This window comes from Heliangelus exortis, chromosome 1 (assembly GCF_036169615.1).
Source record: "Heliangelus exortis chromosome 1, bHelExo1.hap1, whole genome shotgun sequence".
NCBI classification, from domain to species: Eukaryota; Metazoa; Chordata; class Aves; order Apodiformes; family Trochilidae; genus Heliangelus; species Heliangelus exortis.
The window spans coordinates 39,821,515-39,829,898 of record NC_092422.1 but is presented as its reverse complement, the minus strand read 5'-3'; positions in this window follow the sequence as shown (position 1 = coordinate 39,829,898).

Here is an 8,384-nt window from a genome sequence, read left to right as displayed (position 1 = left end):
TCTCATTGTCTTGAGTTAAAGGAAATGGCTCATGGATCTTTCATGCATTATAACAAATGTCCTTTTGCATTATAATTGAATGGTGATTGTTGTGTTCAATCAATGAGAAAGGTTAAGGGAGCTTCTCTGCCAGCATTTTTAATGGAGAAGTCGATTAAGATTCAGTTTAATCATTCTGGCTGCTTCAGAATTAAAGCAACAAAGACCATCAATGGCACTATAATTACTAGTCTTTCTGTAAGTTTACACTGCTATTTATTCAGCCATAAATTTTGTTATAATGCATAATGTGACTAGGTTAACTTGCTTTGTTTGTAATGCAAAATATTTCCCTTAATTGTACTGTGGGTAAAAAAATGTTGTGATGAAGTTGAAGTAACTCAGCCCAATACAGAAAGAAAAAAAAAGGCAAAAAAAGTAAAAGCAACCCCTCTGTAGAGTCTGATTGAGGTGAATCAGCCTGATAGCTTATGTTAAATAGTTTAAAGTCATGGCCTTAACCTTGGGACACTAGAGACATATTTTACTTTATTGAACATGGAGACTAGCATCACTCCCAGGTGAGTAAAAAGGGTCAAATATATTATTCTAATCCCTGTTCCAAACAGAGAAAAGGTCATTATACACTACCTATTGCATGCTGCCAAAGAGTGAAAAATTCACATTGGGGACATGGGTGCAAATCTATTTTAGACATGGCCTTTAAAATGTTACTAAAATGAATGATTAACTGGTTTTGAACAAGAAAAAAATTCTAGAAATTGATCTCATTTATTAATTAGTTTTAGCTTGTAAAGGTCTTACTATAAATAGCTAGGATCCTAGAAGTTATTCATTTCCTACAAGCATGAAGCTATCAAACAAATCTGTTTTCTTATAATATTAATAAGTATGGTTATCCATTTCATTTACTACTGCTGAACTGAAGATGATATGATATCTTGATTTGTCCTGGATGTTAATATATTACATGTCCAACCCTTACAGCAAATTAGACACACAGATACTTTTGTTACACTTAATTTTTTCTCAGTTTTTTTGGGTTTGTTTGGTTTTGTGTTTTTGGTTTGGGGTATTTTGGTTTTGGGGTTTTTGTTTTGGGGTTTTTTGGTTTTGGGGTTTTTGTTTCCTTCTGTTTTTGTTTTTTTGTTAAGTTGGTTTTGGATGGTTTGGGTTTTTTTCCCTACAGGAATTTCATTAAAATGCATTTATTTTTTTCACCACAGAGGTGAACAAGATTTGACCAAACTTTTCATTTAGAAACATTCTTTCTCCATGCAGGAAGACAGCATCCAGAGATGCATCAATGTAAAACAGGAGTGCCTTTTCCCCATTTAAGTCAGTGGGGTCCATGTGCAGGCTCAGCCCCAACTGTAAGATTAAGAGAAATAAATTTTGACTCAACTAAAATGAAATTAAAGAGTCCCCTTTTGTGGTGTGGTAAAACTATGTTGTATTATTTTCCTATCAACTTTCGTGGTTCCTTGTTTCTATTAATAGCATATTTTGCATCTTGCAGTTGTTCATCTCCACTAAGGATGGACTTTATTGCCCCCATAACCTGTAGCTTGCCATTGTCCCAGAAATTTTCCATCCTTTTCAGCAGATCATAAATTAGTAGGAGAGGATCATTTGACTGACAGCACTTACTGAGTGACAATGAAAACAGACTAAAATATCACATTCCACAAAAAACAAATTCAGTGCACAACTCCTGAGCTTGCCATTTGCTGCATAATTTATACTTCTTGGAGAGCTGGACTTGAAGGTGTAATCAAAGGTATTGATAGATACAAATCTGAAGCTCCAACTGCCTATAAAACTACATGTACATGTGGTAACAAGATATGGTTCTTTAATGTATTTCTGTATCAAGCCAGCTCTTTCAGTAGCAGGAAATTGTGAAAACCACCGAAGAAGACAATTTAAAAATGTAACTCCTTAAATCTGTCTCCAAAGAGGTAAAGACAAACATGTAAATCAGCTGTTTATGAAACATTCATGTCTGAATTTAAAAGGCATATCAGTATACAGTTAGCATCACTGATATTAAAGTCAGGAGCTTAATCCTCTAAAGAAAACAAAACACATACAGTGCGTAGGCAGCCTGGCGTGGTTCCTTCAGATTTTATATATGTGAGTTAGGGTGCGGAGGCTATGCTTAACTTAAAAATAAGATTGTCTAATCTATTTGAGTGCTTACTGCCTTGTAAGCAGAGAAAAGAGTAGCGTGCCAGAATGGAAATCATATGGGCCGGGAATTCCCCTTCTGTTGACCACAGAAGGTATAGGCATAATCCATCAAGAACAGAATGCATGCCATACTTTGTTCATTAGCATTTAAAGAGGCTGTTTGGCATCAGGCAACAAATACAATTCTTGCAAGAACTTGGCAGCGAACTGTTTGTCAGTTAATGACAATCCACAGCTTTTTCAAGGAAATACTAAATGTTCCCAGAGCTATTTCTGAATCCTTTTCAGCACAAAGCCTGAAGGGGGGATAACACATTTGTATAGCGGTGACCAGCTTCCAAGAGAAAACATCAGTTCTGAACCTGAATTTGAAACAGATTTGTTGGCAACACATCAACAAATTGTGATGGAATTACATGATACGTGTTTTCACATATCTTTACATTTATGCATTTCTTAAAATACACCAGTGTGTTCAGCATCTCCATAGGCTACAGTATGGAAAATGATGGCTCTCATTTAGGACTTGTATATCAACGTACACATTGTGATAAGATGAAAGAAAAAAGAAGAAAAAAACAAAACCTCAAAGTTTCTGTACTTTTTAGTTATCTAGAGGATTTGGGGGGGTTAATTGTTCTATTGTGGGTAAATTGTTTTATTGCATATTAAATTCCCTTCACTCCCAGAGTCAAAATGTTCACCTGTGATTAAACTTAAAAATAAATTTACTTTTTTTTAAAGGGACATAATTCCATTCACAGAAAATTAAATTTTACTCATATAAGTGTGTCCTATATATATATATATATGTATTTAGGAACCAGTAGCCTCTAAGATTCCATAGAAGCCTTGCAGGTCACACCAGACCCATAGGGAATTCACACCTACTGGAATGGACACGTGGGGTATGTACCTTAGAACATGTCAAATGACACTGGACACCTATGTTAAGGCAGTAGAATCCCAGCCTTTGAGTCTGAACTCTTGTTTCAGTCACTGACATCCATTCAGTTCCAGAATCAAGAAAGCTATTCAGCTGTCAAAATGCAGTGTTAACTTCAAGGAGAGCTGGATAAGCTCTCTAGCCTTGCTGGACTTCATTGGCTAAATTCACACTGACCATTAGGAGAGCTGAAACACACCTGTCTCTCACAGAGATGCTTACAGTCTGAAGTTTACTCTCACCCTTAATCTTCTGTAAGTAAGAAAAAACAAGATGATAACTTAAAGAACAGATTTATTTTTTCAGACCTTTTGTTCTCCAAGCTAAGCAACTCTACATATTTTCAAATGTTCAGTAGCTACCACATACTTTCAATTACTCCGTAGCTATGCCTTTTTTTTTTTTTTTTTTTTTTTTTTTTCTTTTTATATCTCTCAGAAACCCAGCATTTTGTGTCATAGGTGGGAACAAATTGCTAAGTCCAGATAGGCTGGGTGTTATGCTACAAAGTTAAACAAAGTGCTGAGGATTATATTGTGTCCTTCTACTGTAAAAGAAAGGACTATCTGGTATCTCAGGAGAAAGATTATGAATTTTAACATTACCCCACTATGCTTCAAGATATTGCTTACGTTTGTGTTTTTCTTTTAAAACTCCAGCAAGATTTGTAGGCCTTCACATTGTATACTTGGCTTGTGAGGTGAAGACCAATCACTGGTAATAGTGATCTTCAGGAAGCTTGAAAGACAGTCTTTGCTGGGATGAGGGTACCAGCTGATGTGATTCTTTCTGATCAGCCTGCAAGTCTAATGAGATGGGAGCAATGAGGAAAAGTTAAGTGCTTAGGCGACCTACAAAGTGATGCTTTGTTAAAACAACCCCAGTTCCTATGGTAAGCAACAACCTGTACTCTTCAAGGTGACATCTAAATACTACCAACTGAAGGAATGTATTAAACAATCAAGTGAGCAAGTCTGACAGAGGAGTTCTTATTAAGCCTGATTTGCAAGCTTCACTGCTGAAGTTGCATATAGATTTTAAACTGAAAGTGTAGTGGTGTCAGTCATGATGATTTCTCCAATGGAAACTTTCCAGGAAGGATATCAATAAAGTATATTTACATACACCCAAAATACTTTTACATTGCAGGAGTCCTGTAAAAAACTCTGGTGGTAAATGAGGTCCAACTCCAGCATCAGTAAAATTTTCTGTCACAAGCTTCATTTACTGTGGAAATTAGTTAGTGAGTACACACCTGGATCCTATAACCCACAAACTCCATTGCTAAAGACGGCTGATAAGATGTTACTGAATCTATTCTAGGTAATGTTTCCCCCTTCCACATTTTCTGCAATTTAATATGGGTTACTTACAGTTCAGAAAGCATGTTCACAGTGCAAAATGAACGTCTGCTTATTGAACATACCTGTATGACCTTGCTAGCTGATCTGCTTCGTGCAGAAAACAGCAGCAAAGTCAAGGTAACATTTTTACATGTTGGAAGTTGGCATAAAATTGACTAAGGATCATCATGATAAACACCAACATTTAGATTGCTTGCTTACCATAAATTAGTCTCCTATTTTTTGCTGATGGTGTTAACTGTGCTAGTCAGATTTAGCAAACACATGCTACAATCACATTTTAATTTGCTGTAGAGATGTATCCTATAGAGAGCCTCATTGCAACATCTGTAGGACAGGATGGTCCAGCTGAGAAGTCAGAATCCCCATCAGCTTGCAAGGTAAGAGAACTTTGCTACTACTGCATAAAAAACTGTGGCAGTACAGCAACAAAGCAGAAAGGGAAAGACACTGGAGAAAGTATGAAGTATGGGTCACTCAGTTAGCTCTAAGAATTTAAATGGAGGTTCACTGGGCTACGCTTTGTTACTGGCTCTGCTACAGACTTCCTCTGCTATCCTGGTAAACTAATAGTTTTCCTGTTATCTCACAAAAATAGCAGGTCTTCCCCACTTTACACAGGTATGGAGAATGAAAATTTTAAAGACTGTGAGATATGCAGGAGTTACAATACTACAGGCCATGGATATTCATAAAAAAGAAAGAAAAACCAGCCATCATACCCAGGGCATAAGTCAGAACCAAACAAAAAGATAAGAGAGAAACCACACAAATCTATCCAGACAAAATGGGTGGAATCCAACAACCTGAACCTTAAATCTCTGACCTAATTCTAGCCTTTACAGTAGATGGAGACCTATAGTCATTTTTAGAGAACAATTTATCTAACCAAACACAGTGTCTCCTTTGGAATGAGATCAGAGAAATCACAGCGTGTTAGGGGTTGGAAGGGACCTCAAAAGATCATTGAGTCCAACCCCTCTGCCAGAGCAGGGTCACCTACAGGGAGGTCACACAGGAACGTGTCCAGGTGGGTTTTGAATGTCTCCAGGGAAGGAGACTCCACAACCTCCCTGGGCAGCCTGTGCCAGTGCTCTGCCACCCTCACTGAAAAAGCTTTTTTTATGTTTACATGGAACTGTCCATGCTCCAACTTGCATCCATTACCTCTTATTCTACCATTGCTCATCACTGAGAAGAGCCTGGCTCCATAGTCCTGACACTCACCCTTTACATATTTGTAAACATTAACAAGGTCACCCTCCAGTGTGATGAGAACTGATGGGAGCATCAGAGATGTTCTGCCCTATTCCTCTCCACTGAGTATAAAGAGCCTACAATAATTAGCTCACTTAGGTTAGGTATCTACACTCAAATGAATCCGGTCCTCAGACTGTAAGAGGGGATGGAGCATAGTCCACAGATAAGAGTGGCCTTTCTGCAGCATTTTGTTTCTGCAGTGGTTTCTGTAAGTCAGTCTGGGGAGTAATGTGAGAACTGGTAAGGCCACAGCCTTGAGCAACATTTTCAACTCTGTCTGGGCAGTGTTGAATTTGAGGATCAAAAGAGTAGAGCTTGAGAAAGATATAGTATCCTTCATATGTTGACTGCCAGAAAAAGCAAAATTAGTAAGTTATCTTGTGATGGGATTAATAAAGTTCTAGATGTCAGTATACATCCTTTTTGGCCCCCGCCATTCCCTATAAAATCATTATTTCATGTTAGTAAGAGTCTGATCCTGCACATATCAAAGTAAAAAAGAATAGAAGTATATTATGCAGAATGATTGGCAATCATAGGCTGGGGTAGACTGATCATCCAATTAAATCATAGAATATTAAAAAGGTCAAAGTAATATAGAGCTAGTCTAATTAATAGACAATGAAATAAAACTATGATTTTCACACTCTTGAATATAAGCCCAGTCCTGAAAACAAATTACCTACTTTATTTATGGAAGTAGTCCCTTTGACTTCAGGGTAGCGGGTCCTTGCTAACAGATTACCTCGCAGGATTTGTGCCTAAGACTTTAGTTCCTCTATCTCATTCAGGTAGTTTGAGTAGATCATTTAAATTTTTTCAGTCCTCATCTGTATCTTACAAGGAGGCTCATATAATGCTTTTTGTCTTCATGAACAATAGATAAAGATTCAACCTTTTAAAACTTCATTAATATGTTGTCCTAATGATATCAAAGGTATAGTGTAATTCAAACGTCAGTTCTATGCCTGTCTTCTATGGTTTATGTGGATTTCTATTAATATTTAATTTGGTTCATTACCTTATTTATTGTGTGTTGGTTAAAGGAATTCGAAGATGGAGATGCTGTGTTAACATAAAAGTCTCCTCACACACTGAGGCAGGAACCAAATATGATGCATGCACAATAATGTTGGGACTTTGTTTATAATAAACATTTTAAATGACTGATTTTTTTCTCATAAATACTCTAAGTAGGATGATCTATGAGATTTCTAATTTATTCTTGTTTAAAATTTAACCATGCTTTTTTAAAGCATATCAATTTTGTTAATACCATGTAATTAAAACATGTCAGTGCACAGCAAGTTTTAGTCTAAATTAATGACTATGAGAATTATTTTAATTAAATAACCAATTATAGAAAAATCGCAAGCATGAGAGCTGACATTTAAATGAATTTCATTTAAATTGCTTCTTAACATTGTCCCATCTAGGACACTAATGCAAAATGAACTATTGTATCAACATAGATTATCACTATTTTTGTATGCACATAATGTATTCATATTCAATCACTGGAACAGAGCTGAATATTTTGTATTGATCTGAAATGTCTATGAACAAAATACGACAGAATAAGCTGAAGTACAAACAAAAATCCCTTGTAGTTCTTTGACACAGTACAGCTGCATTTCTTTTGTTTGCACACATATGTTTTCATATTTCAGTTCTTCGTTCACATACAAATTTAATTTTCCTTTTAGTGCAGTATAAAATTGTTGAGCATTCAAGTGACTTTTAAAATTCTGTCTCTCTTGTAAACATGCATGAAAAATCATGATGGGCTGTTCAGTTTTCATGTCAGATTTAAAAAAAAAAAAAATCTGTGAGAAACATTTGCTGGAACACGTTTTGCTCACTTTTAACTGGAAAGAAAGAATAACTTATATAGTTAACTAAATTACTCTTCTGCACTGCACAAATCATTACTGCATTTGTCTAACAATCACATTCAATTTAATCAGATGCATGGTGCAAACTGTGCCAGGAAGCTCCTGAAGCTATTTTCAAAAGTAACAGTATAATACATTGCAAAATTGTTCTTCTCTACTGTAGCTTTAAAGATGTCACAGAAAAAGGGAAAAAAAGGCTCCTACATTTTTGTTCATTGATTAACCAGTAATGTTATGTATAAATAATGTATCTGACAGTATGGCAGCCCACTTGGGACATTGTGCCATTTACTACAAAATAGGATGCAACATGCAACTGAGCAGCAAGAACAAATTAAACATCTTTCGTTGGTAACTTCAGCATTTTTATTAGGTGATAAACACCACAGTGAGAAGAAAAGCAGATGTAGATATTTCAACAAAATCAACTTTAATCTAGAGCTTTCTGGAGACAAAAAATAATATTTATACATGCTTTAAAAATGCTAAAACTGTGTACGAAATGCGTTGTCCTGATCTCTTTACATTTTGTGAGACTCTCATGAAAACCAGTTGATATAGCCATGGTGTAAACCCAGGATTTTGTTTCAGAATAGTGCAGCTAAAGTCAGTGAAGTACTATGTATAGTCTTAGTGTGTTAACTTGTAACACAAAGATATCACTGTAGTATGTTCTGTGTTATGTTAATATAGGTGTGTGTTATTGCCCTTGTAAAGTACTGGTAT